The following is an 11,993-nucleotide window of genomic DNA, read 5'->3' on the forward strand; positions in this document are numbered from 1 at the left end:
TATGGACACTTTGACCTTTAAAATATATTTCTGTCTTGTAACATGTGAATTACAGTGTCATATAGCCACTGCTGGATGATATGACATTTTATTAAGAACTACTCCATAATTCCCAACAATTTTATTCATTTTGAAATTGAAGAGGATTCATTGGAAAAACCAAAAATAGCACATTTAACTTTTTACTTTAATATTTACCATTGCTTTACTATTGTAGATACAATTGCAAAATCATAAGTAGTTACCAAGGAATAAACCCAGAACTAATTGCTATGTAATGAGTTGTTAACAAGTTGTATCCGAAGAACTCTCAAGGACAAGAAAGTGATAAGTTACTTGAGAACAGAATGCTAGATATATGCTAGTGATTAGATTCTATATGTGAATCTGCATACTGATCCCTTTCTTAATAAGGATTTATAGAGGACTCTTTAAAAAACACCAAGTGGTTACGAAAGACTCCCCCCCACTGCTGAAAGGTCCATAGTTTAAGTCCGTTTTTTTTTTTTGTTAACTCGTTTTTTGGTTGTCTTTTAAAATAACGACAGACAACAATTCAAATCCCCCTAAAATAAAAATGATCTAACCCAAACCGAAGCCCTAATCTTGTTAAAAGCACCACTTTTGTGAATGTGTTAACTGGCATGCAACATGTAACAATCTAACATCTAATGTATCAACAATCCACGCAACTAACTTTATGCACTCATAAAATGTTTGAGGCGTGCGTACATGCGTTTTCTTTTTCCTACTCTTGTTTCCTTTTTTCTGTCATTTGTTTCCTTGTTTCCTGTTTTTCCTTTTTTCCAACGAAAGAACACCTCATTTACATTAAAAGTGACATCCGTATGTCACCTGAGCCTACTTGGTCCCCCAGACATTACCTGAAGAAGGTAGAAGAGATGGGAGAGGTCTGCACAGAATTGAATAAAGGAGGGAGGATGAGAGGATGGATGGATGGATGGATGGGTGTGCAGATTGTCGGGGGGTGGATTAAGGATAAAGAGGCATGGATGATGGAGAGCGTGGGTTGACAAAGCTGAGAAAAACAGAAGATGGGTTTAGCAAGAAGGTTTGACAGGTTACCCACAGTGCAGATCATAACATAACATTTCAACAACAAAAAAACATCCAGCATCTTAATTATTCAAAACTCAGCTTGTGAACAAATGTGTGAATGGGTTGGTCACAGTGCCAAACCCCAAACTTTTCAGTCTCCCAGTTTTGATTACAGAATAACCCCCTTTAAATAGCATCAACATTTACAGTGATATAAACTAAGCTAGGGTGCATTCAACATGGTCTATCAAGTTTTTTATAGACAGTATTTTATCTCCTCCACTTTAGTTTGAATGTGGAATTAATGGCTTCAGATCTAATGTGATGCAATACATCTGCAGTGTTGAAATCATTCACTCCAAAAGTTCAGCTACATCAAAGAAGCCTATACTTTGATTGAAAGTAATACAGTGCTACCCAAGGTCTTTGTTTTTTTTTGCATCAAATACTTTCCTCCTGTTGACTTGAAGGTGGATGAGGTAGTAACAGTTTGGAAGTTTCCTCCTGCAGAGAACTGCCGTTAATGGAGAAAGGTATCGACACATCCCCGGAAACTTCACAAAACCCTCCTACAGGGTAATTCACTTTTCTACAGTGTTGAAATAAATCTGGAAATATAATAATAACATTGCATAATTAACTGTGTGAATATGGTTGTAAATTCATGTTATGGTCAAATCATAAAGGGTCAACTTTGTTGCGTTTTTGGTACATCAGAGAAAACAAAAGTAATGCAGAAGTAATGTAAACAGTATAATCCCTGTTCCCACTTAAACATTGGCAGCAGAGAATCTTCTGTTATTGTGGCCTCCATGTTTTCACACTCCTGATGCTCTAGGCTACGCCCAACCGTTGGTGGCAGTCATGCATAAAGTTGTTATGCCAAACGGCAATATAACAGAAGAAGAAGAACACGCATCCCGACCATGTGAACACTGCCAGTTGGAAAAACAACATAACCAGGGGGGGCGGTGCCTGTTATTCCGAGGTGGCATTTCCCATGTTTTTTTTTTATACATGGGCCTATTTATGAATAATTTGAAACATATTATGTCTGTGTATGTTTCTTGGCAGAGGCATTTGTCCACAATAACAGTTTATTGTCATTAAAATATGTTCAGTGAACCAAAGTCGCCTCCATCAAACGTCAGTTGTCAACAACGCGTCACCAACTGGGAAACTCGGTTATCAAAATCCAGCCCGAGTTTCCCACTTCTGATTCCCACAGGACGTTACATGAATGGTGACGTTTTCACTCGGAAAAACTTTTTCCGATGTCCATGAACGCACGGTAAGACTGCACTCCATCTCAGTCAGTGTCTTTTCCACCTTCATGTGGGGTGGCAGCTGGTCAGATGAGTTTTACTTGTTTATCTGTGTTTTTTGCCTTCCAGGCAACGCTGGCAACGCTGCACTGGTTATGGTTAGGGTTAAGGTTAGGGTTAGGTGCCTTGAAGGCAGCGTTCGCTGCGCTGCCTGGAAGGAGCAGTTGGGGGCAAAAAACACTATTGAGCGTTTTACTTTTTTCTTGATAAAATGTCTGATATTTGAATGACAGCTTTTATATTTTATTATATATATTATATATGTATCTATTTACTTTATGATGACCATGTTGGAATATTGACTTTGTTCTCTTTTCTATTTGTTTCTTCCACATTCTCCAACCCATGTGTGTCTGTCATGTTATCCATTATCATTTGCTCACCCTTTTGTTAAATAAACCTTTGTTGAATGGACTGAACTTCTCTGTGGCTCACTCCTGCATTCTGACCGATGCCCTGTGACGATGACAATCAATCTCTAAAACTGAACCCTCCTCTTTAACAATACCATTGCTTTAGCTTGTTTGATAGATTCAGTACAATATCTCGGCACACAGTTTTCGTCCGTTTCACTCTCTGTTCACAGGAACATACTGGGAAATTCTAACGCTTCCAAACGATAGATCAAGGTAACATTGGAGGCCCCTCTAGCTATGATTTCCAATTAGTGTGCGCCATGTAACCTATACATCTAGGGCCTTACCCAACAGCTAACAGACTGTCTCACTGCCATAGCGTCCAGGTGGAACTTCGGAATTTATATTGCCCGTGCTAAGACGTAGACGTAATTACACAGTATTAGTTAGTTATTTTATCAGTTCTTTTGTTAATAGGCAACACCGAATCAAATGTCCTGTACCAAACATTTTGGGACAAATACATGTCCCATTACACCTCTAGAGAATTGTTACGTGGATACATGTATGTGGCATTACACTGTAATATCAAAATGAGCATTCTTGAATATGCTAATCCATGACAATCATATCACAACAAAGCCATCATAGTGCCAACTAGACCTGCTTTTCGTCTAAAAGTATCTAGTAACTGAGTAACTAGGTGATTTCAAGGAAAAGGAAGCTTCTCTTACTGTCCACCTGCTTACCTGAAACCCCTGTAAATTCTGGTTTCCCTGGTAACAGTGGTTGCCATAAGGCTGAAGAACTGACAAATGTGCTTTAGCATAAGGAGTTCAATTACTACTATCTTTGAGTGAAGTCAACTCAAAGTATGTTGACATTACAAATTTATGTAAGTGGAACTATATCTGGTATCAAATTATGAGATGTGTATCCAAACACACTCAGTTTAAGAATCACACTGGCACAGATAGTCAGTTAGATATTAACTCATGCTAAAAAAAAAAAAAAAACTACCTTTGGAAACAGACATACACAGACCATACCAGTTTCTGCTCTGGTGTCCAGCTCTGTAGGCAGTGGATAGTACGGTTTGGTGAGAATCTGTGGTGATTGGCAGCTTCTATTTATTTGGACCTGTATAACTTGCCATCATGAGGTCTCTGGGCTCTCGCCTGTGGAGTGTTCTGGACGAGGAGGTAGAGCAGCTCCAAGGGCAGCTTGGCTCAGTGCCACACTTTTTAACTTCTGAAACTGCACAGGAAAGCGCATAAGCGCGCCACACACACACACACACACACACACTGCCCACACTTCACTTATGGCTTGGGCAGTCTCTCCTAATGAATATTATTTTAACACAGTTTAGGAAGTAAGTATTTCTATGCCTGAGGAAAATGATATTTGCGATATAATGATGACATTTTTTCACTTTTGCTATATTTTAGGCAGTGTAGAAGTGCAGCTCCATGAAATGAAACCCTGCACTCTCCTCTTACTAATTTTGCCTGTTGGTTATGAGATTTCCAGCATTGCTTATTGGAAGAGGGAAGGTTATACTCTGGGTGCTGGGATATAAAATGTATAATTCTGAAATGAATCTGTCTTGAAATCTAATGTTCAAAATCCAGTTGCATCTCAGTGCTCTTGGCTCTGATTTAGCCAAGCAGCACTCATCACATAATGACTTACATTCCCTTCTGAACTAAAAGGAAAAGAACATTGAGTTGATATTTAAGCACTATTACTCCATTACTCCACTGACACTCCAATCTAATGTGACTTACATTGTGAGCCAGTGCCCATTGCCAGAGTCAGTCGGTTGTTATTAGCCCAAAGATTAGTCCAAAGCAGTCAGTAATGGGATTTTAGTGTTAGTATTACAGCACACCCTGTTTAATGTTTGCAGAGAAAAGTGAGTGACTTGATGCATAGCTGTCAGGCTGTCAAAGGGCAGAGTGCAGAGCAGCTGCAGACAGCTGTCTGGAGGCTTGGAGTGGCCAAAGGCTGAGGACACAAATGCTCGACACAGTAAAGAGGAAATCAGCACATTTCATCAGAAAGACAGCAGCTGAATGGCCTGTGATAAAAGCTGTTATTGAGTCATCAGTGATATTCAAGAACTGGTAGCAATGGTGCAAACTGATTGCATGCATTCACTATTTACGTCTAATTTCCTGCTCTTTATTTCTGACAAAAGGTCACATTTCCAAGATTTTGAGAGCAGGACAAAGGGTATTTTTTTGCAAAGCTAGATTTATATGCTAAATGCACCCATCTGAGTTGCAAGGCTGCGGGAGAAAATAGCATGCTATGCTGTGATTGAGATGCTGCAGTTCTGCAGTATTTTCCCTATTATTGTAAAAACTGTTACTACAACTAGTAATAGTATGTTCGCATCCCATCATCAAATGAAGGAGATACAGATAACTAAATTGTTTTCATTAAGTTTTTAGGTATTTGTCTAAAAAGTGAAAGTGACATCTTGAGGTGATGTCTTTTGTCAGTGCAACAGTCCAATACCCAAACATATTCAGTTTAAAATGATACATAACACAACAAGGGAGCAAATCCTCACATTTGAGAAGGTCCAACTAGAAAATATTTAGCATTTTTGGTTGATAAGACAAACAACAAACAATGTATCTATTATCAGAGTAGCTCCCAATTGATTTTGTGTTACTTTAAATGTGGTTGTAAGATTGAAGAAGTAACATTTTGTATATTGCCCTGAATATATACCTACCAGCCAATGAAAATAGAAATAGTAAATGGCATCCGCCCCACCCAGAAAAATAAATACAGAAATCCTGAAGCAATACTCATTAGGAAAAAAGCCATCCTGCTAATTTGAACCCGTCCAAGGAGTATTACAAATACAGTATATAAATGAAATATAAATATCATCCTCAAAGAATGTAGCATCAAAGCCTGTGCATCTTTCAGTTACAAGAAAGAGACGGATTGAAATAGTCCTTTGTATGTTAGTAAAAAGAGTTTCTACAGGGAAAAATTTAAGAAAAGAAGCCATAAAAGCACATTCACCACCATCACTTCCTTATCTTATGCCTTCTGCTTAACGTTACACAAAACTAACTGGGTGGCAATGAGGGGCATCCTCACACAAGTATGCCACTTCATTTAATTAAAATGGTTTAATATTTTAACTGGGACATTTAAAGGTCCCATGACATGGTGCTCTTTGGATGCTTTTATATAGACCTTAGTGGTCCCCTAATACTGTATCTGAAGTCTCTTTCCCGAAATTCAGCCTTGGTGCAGAATTACAGCCACTAGAGCCAGTCCCACAATGAGCTTTCCTTAGGATGCGCCATTTCTGTGTCTGTAGCTATTGAGGAGGGGGGGGCAAGGTGGAGGGTGGGGGTGTAGCCTTGACCAACTGCCACTTTGCTCGTTTGAAAGCCATGATGTCTCTCTCTCATGGGTGGGCCAAATTTCCTGGGTGGGCAAAGCAGAGAAAGGGGAGGTAACCTTGCTCCTTATGACCTCATAAGGAGAAGATTCCAGATCGGCCCATCTGAGCTTTCATTTTCTCAAAGGCAGAGCAGGATACCCAGGGCTCGGTTTATACCATCGCCATTTCTAGCCACTGGGGGACCATAGGCAGGCTGGGGGAATGCATATTATTGTTTATAAACCTCATAAAGTGAAAGTTTCATGCTATGGGACCTTTAAGGCAGATTTTGAGGAAAAGTTTATTTGAATAGACTCTCATGATCTATATAAAACAATATCTCTTTGAGTTTTAATAATTTGTTGAACATCAGAAATTCAAGACAATGTGAAAACGCAGCAACCTAAATGTATCTTGTATCTGTTTATTATTGTTATAGACAGTAATAAATAACTATTTTCTGGTTTTACCCTGGTTATGCTATTACTGTGATTTCTAAATGCAGATTTAATTAGGTTGTTGATTGGGGGAAGGAGGGTATCCTCAGGTATATAATGACACTCCAGCCCACATTTCTTTTTTGTTTTGTTTTTAAGAAATTGTTTTGGACCTGCTGGAGAATGGGTCGGGACTCAGAGGCATACATGAGGTGCACAGTCCAGCGGTTGAGCTAGAGGTCTCCCCATGACTGCAAGCCACAGTTGCTCAGTTTAGCTCATAGTGCATTATATTTATGGTCTAATGTTCACCTCGGCAGGGGCTTTTTTCCATTCAAACGAGCCTAGTTTTGAATTCCCCAGCATGCTTTTAAAAGGAGATGGCAGAATTACCCTAACACTCTGCCATGGATTACACAAGGGAATTTAGGCCTATAGCACTTTACAGTGTGTGGAGAGCATGCTGATTTTTTTTCCTTTAAAAAACATTATTATATGTGATTAACCCAGCATGGAATTCAGTTAAATTTGCTCTAATTCATGTCATATTCACTTAAACATTGAACCTAGATTTATTTCTGATGTTAAGGCCATTTTCCCCTCAAATGGCTTAATGTTAGAAATCAAAAATATTCCACATTGTATAATTAAAACCATATTTTCTGTCTGCATATTATTTAAGAAACTTTTTTATGACCAGCTGAGCAAACTCCATCCACCGATGAAGACTGTGACGTGTAGTTTTATATTGTATGTATCGATATATATGATATTTTTGGAAACTTTGGGCATCTTCCTTCAAATTTGTCCCCATATCATGAGTTTGCATTGACCCACCAGCAAGTCATAGGGGTGCATTTATTTCAAGTACTTAATTAATATAAGGGAAACAGAATGATTAACAATAACAGGAATATTACAGGTGTTTACATAACCATTTATGTTGAAAGAAAAAAATTGTTTACTTATTTGTCCTTTCAGAGACTCTAGTAATGACAAAATGTGTAAAAATGTTGCAACCATTAGAGATTAAAGAAACTGTAAGTGAGCTCTTTGGTGAGTAACAGTGGTGTTTCTGATACATTTTAAAGAAACATTTGGAAGACGGTCGGTGGCTAAATACTGTAATTTCTTTTAATATTTAAAGACATCAGCAGCATTCTGAATAATTTAGATGTACAATAGTTTCTGCGGTGGTGTTATAACACTCTTTAAAAAATGTATTTTTAATCAGTTACCCATCTGCCTGTATGTTTGTAATTTGTAACAGAATAATTATAGTAAGTAATTAGTAAGTGCTGTGCGGGTGTGGGAGTACTCACCAGCCCCCAGATGAGCACTGCTGTGAGAACATGAGGGTCGCCTCTATGCTCCAGCATGTTGCACGGAGAAGTGCTGTGGCTGTTGTTTTTGCCTATGGGCTTAAAAGCAATTTTGAGTATCTGGTCTCCTGAGACTCTCTGGGTGGGGTCGTGGAGAAGGCACTGCCTGAGGACTTCATGCTTGGATGCTGGAAAACTCAATGTCTCTAGGACACTCAGGTGAAGAGAAATGAGAGATGTTACTGTAACTAATAATGAACATGTGATGATGACTTGGATCATGTAGTGGAGAAAGCTGAGGCTGAACTGGGAGCGTTTGGTTTGAGGCCCATGTCTGCAGGGTCTAAAACACCTGTCTCTGAAGGAATTTTCCCTTCCACCTGGGGGAGGCTACATGGAATTGGAGTGGGCCATGTTCAAAGCCAGAGAGAGGCACTCAGAGTTTTGGCCAGAGTGCAGTTGGTGCCTGTTGTGATGCAACCGAAGAATCCACTGGTGGCCAAGGAAGCTGCCAAGAAGGAGGCTTTTCAAGCACAGTTAGCCCAAGCCCCCTGAATCTGCAGACAGGCCATGAGGGACCAGAAGTGGTTATAGGGCCAAAATACAGTGTGTGAGGAGGTGGAGGTCGGCCTCAAAGAGTTTCCGGCAAATGGTGGAGCCTTGCCCATAATGTTTTCATCAGGGGAGGAGAAATGATGTTTAAAATTGGAAGAAACGCTTCCTGACCTCCTGAACAAGCAACACGCCCTCTGTGAAGGAGACAGAATCAAGAGATCTGGGGGAGGCCTTGCACATCTCTCTGGTGGAGGTCACAAGAAATCAGAAAGCTCTCGCGGATGTTGGGCTATGCCAAGGTTATGTGGTATCTGTCACACACTTGGATGTGTGGAAGGATTTTCCAGGTGTGCATGGTTTTTAAGAGCCTATTATTCTTTTCTTCCTTCTGTAATTGTCATATAATATAAAACAAGTGGAGCAGTGTGATTGATGGTTAACCTTACTTTATTTTGGAAATTGTTATTGATTGATATAGCGATTTTTGCCTTAAAACTTTTATATTGTTTGCTTTGATTTTCCCTTGTTTGCTGTGATGGTGCTGGACAATTGATAGTATTCTTTCACGAACTGCAACAACAAACACTAATTCAATGCAATACTACTCATGAAGTGTAGGAAAGGAAAGTTGTCACTCTAGTCACCCGAGACTGTTTTAAAGTTGCTGGGCTACGAGCAGGCTGCCCATTGATTTTACGATTTCTCCACTGACAGAAGCAGAACGGCACCTGGTTCTGGATTTCTGGATTGGAATAGGCTATTCGAAGCCCCGCTGAAGCAGACATTCTGTGCCGGCGCCAGGAGAAACACGGAGCTGACTCCAGGCTGGACTGGACTTGGGTATTATTGCATAATCCACGGTTTTATTGTCTCCCTGGGTTTTTGAGGAGATGTCATTTTAATATTGTCATCAAACTTAACCTTTAAAATAAAATACAATTTTTTATATATTTCTTGTGTCTTTCTCTCTGTGTTGGTGTGGCCGGGAATCTAAATCTAGATTCATTTAAAATTAACAGACTTCCAATCTGTTACATAATCACAAAACACACACATATCCAACCCGTTCTCACTCCGAACTCGTAAAATATGGACGTTTGGACAGTGGCTGTCAGCATCTGAAGCAACGAAAAAAGCGCCCTTCAGTGTGTTTGTATAACGTACCGGGGAGAGCAACAGCTACACGGGGTTTAGCGAGTAGTATGTAAGGACGACATTCCGCGTAAGGAGGTTGGTTGTGGTGGCAGATGGGTCAAACACAGGACTTTCACCCAGGAGACCAAGGATCGTGTCCCGCGTGTTTCCTAAAGTCGCTTTCTTCTTTAACCGTCCCGTTATTCCTGCGTGTCACGGAAGCGTAAACCCACCCACGACCTGTTCCTAAAACTCAAGCATCCCGTTATTCCTGCATAAATATCCCACATATTCCATCGCATTTTTTAAGAAAACGTGCCGCATAATCAAGGATTTTTGCCCGCAACAATCACAAAAAAACTCAGCATTTTTGTGGAAGTACTGACATTACATTACTACCCACACTCATATACTCTCTAGCACAATACATACACACAGTCCATACACACGAGGCCGCCATCAGCTACAAAGAATTCCTCTTAGCTGCTTAGCTAACATGAGCCGAGTGCCCTTTTCAGAGATGTACACATATATGTTGTATGTCACATTAACTCACATTTCATTATTGATACCCACTATCACATGTATGTTTGTTTCACATCTGTATTAGTACACTATAACAACTTAGCAACTATGAACACACACTCAGGATTTACTGCAGTGTCTGAATTGTGCTGGACCCCTAATAGCTGCCCACAGTGCCTGTGCTTTTGTACTCACCCCTATGTCATGCATACTGTCCCAGTGTTATTGAATAAATATATATTGTGCTAGTTAATGAAGGAGTAGCACAACACATTGACATAATTAAGCAAAGTAACAAAAGAGAAAGGGAGGGTGTCCGTTTACATAGCCAATATTACTATAAGTCCCACATATCACTGACTCTGTTTGTGATTTTTATGGACTCTCTAGGTGCAGTCAAAGAGTGTCCTGTCAGTGACCTCAGAATCTGATCTTTTCTCTCTGCTTACTATGTTTTTGGCTTTTGTATTTATCAGATGTGACCTTTAGCCTGAATTTGGTTTGCAGCTGCACCTCTCAGTCTGAGGCCATGGCAGAAAACAGTGAATTGCCCCCTTCCCCTTGAGGTGTTCTTGTTGCAGTGTTTGTGAAGATACAGACTTTGTGCCAGACTAGATTGGGCTGCTCATTCTGATGGTGAAGCTTTTGATTTACCAGTTAATCTACATTCCAACCCTCACCTATGGTCACAAGCTCTTGGTACACACAAAAAGATTGAGATTGTAGATACAGTAAAAGCATCTGTGACGGAGCATCTGCTGCTTACCAAGGACACAATTAGCAATCCATCAATCAACGGTCTCTCTTGCTGCTAACTCAGATGATGCTCTGCCAAAAAGCATGGGCATTAACAAGCAACTGTTGGCCGTCATGTCCTGGGCCAAGCTGTGCTTTGGCTTTACGGTGAGGAAAATGTGATGTTGAGAAATGATATGGAAGGTTTCTTGTCTGAAATTGTCTATCAGGACATACAACCAAATTAACTGTGTTGCCTACAGTCTGTTATCCTAAAGAGGGGCGCTACTGAATGCCAACATTCATGTTAGTACTGAGCTCTGCTGGTGAACATGCTACACCACCATCTGCTGTCAAAACCAATTCTTTAATCTACAAAGGATGGATTCAAGTAGAAAACCTGATTTGTGACATGGTGATTGTGATGCTAACAAGTAGTTATTTTGTAGCTGTTAAGAGCTTTGCTCCTGGTTAATAACTCACAGCCCTGTTGTTAAGCGTACTAATTATTTGGACAAATGTCAGAATGTGACTTTAGGCAGCTTTTAGTTTCGATCCCAACGTTTGAGTTTTAGCAGTGTATTATTTAGCATTTGGCTTTATTGGTAGATGTGTTGCATGTTTTAACAGTTGTTATTTGCATGCTTTTGTGGATTTTCTGTGTTTTCTTATACCCCGTTTACACGTACATGGTTATTTTGAAAAACGGAGACATTTCCCTTTGTTTGTGCCCTTCGTTTACACACAAACAGAGAATTTGCCTCTGAAAAAGATTCTTTCTAAAAACTCCGGCCAGAATGGAGATTTTGGAAACCTTTGCATGTAAACTGAGACAAACAGAGGTTTAGGCAGCCGAGGAAGTGATTAAGAGAAGAGAGAGGAAGTGATTCGTTGCTGTTGTTGCTATTTTCGGGATTCTGATTGGCTAACGTGGACTTGAGCTTCTCGATACACTGCCACCTACAGGTTTGGCATGCTCTTGACGGCATTGAAATGGTTGAAATGTCCGTTTATGAAAATAGCCGGCCACGTGTAAACGTAGCATTAATTGTTTGTTGGACTGGGAATCAAGGTTATGAGAAGCAGCTGTGATTGCCTGGACCACACCCCCTACACAGCTCAGGATT

This window comes from Perca fluviatilis, chromosome 7 (genome assembly GCF_010015445.1).
Source record: "Perca fluviatilis chromosome 7, GENO_Pfluv_1.0, whole genome shotgun sequence".
Classification (NCBI taxonomy): domain Eukaryota; kingdom Metazoa; phylum Chordata; class Actinopteri; order Perciformes; family Percidae; genus Perca; species Perca fluviatilis.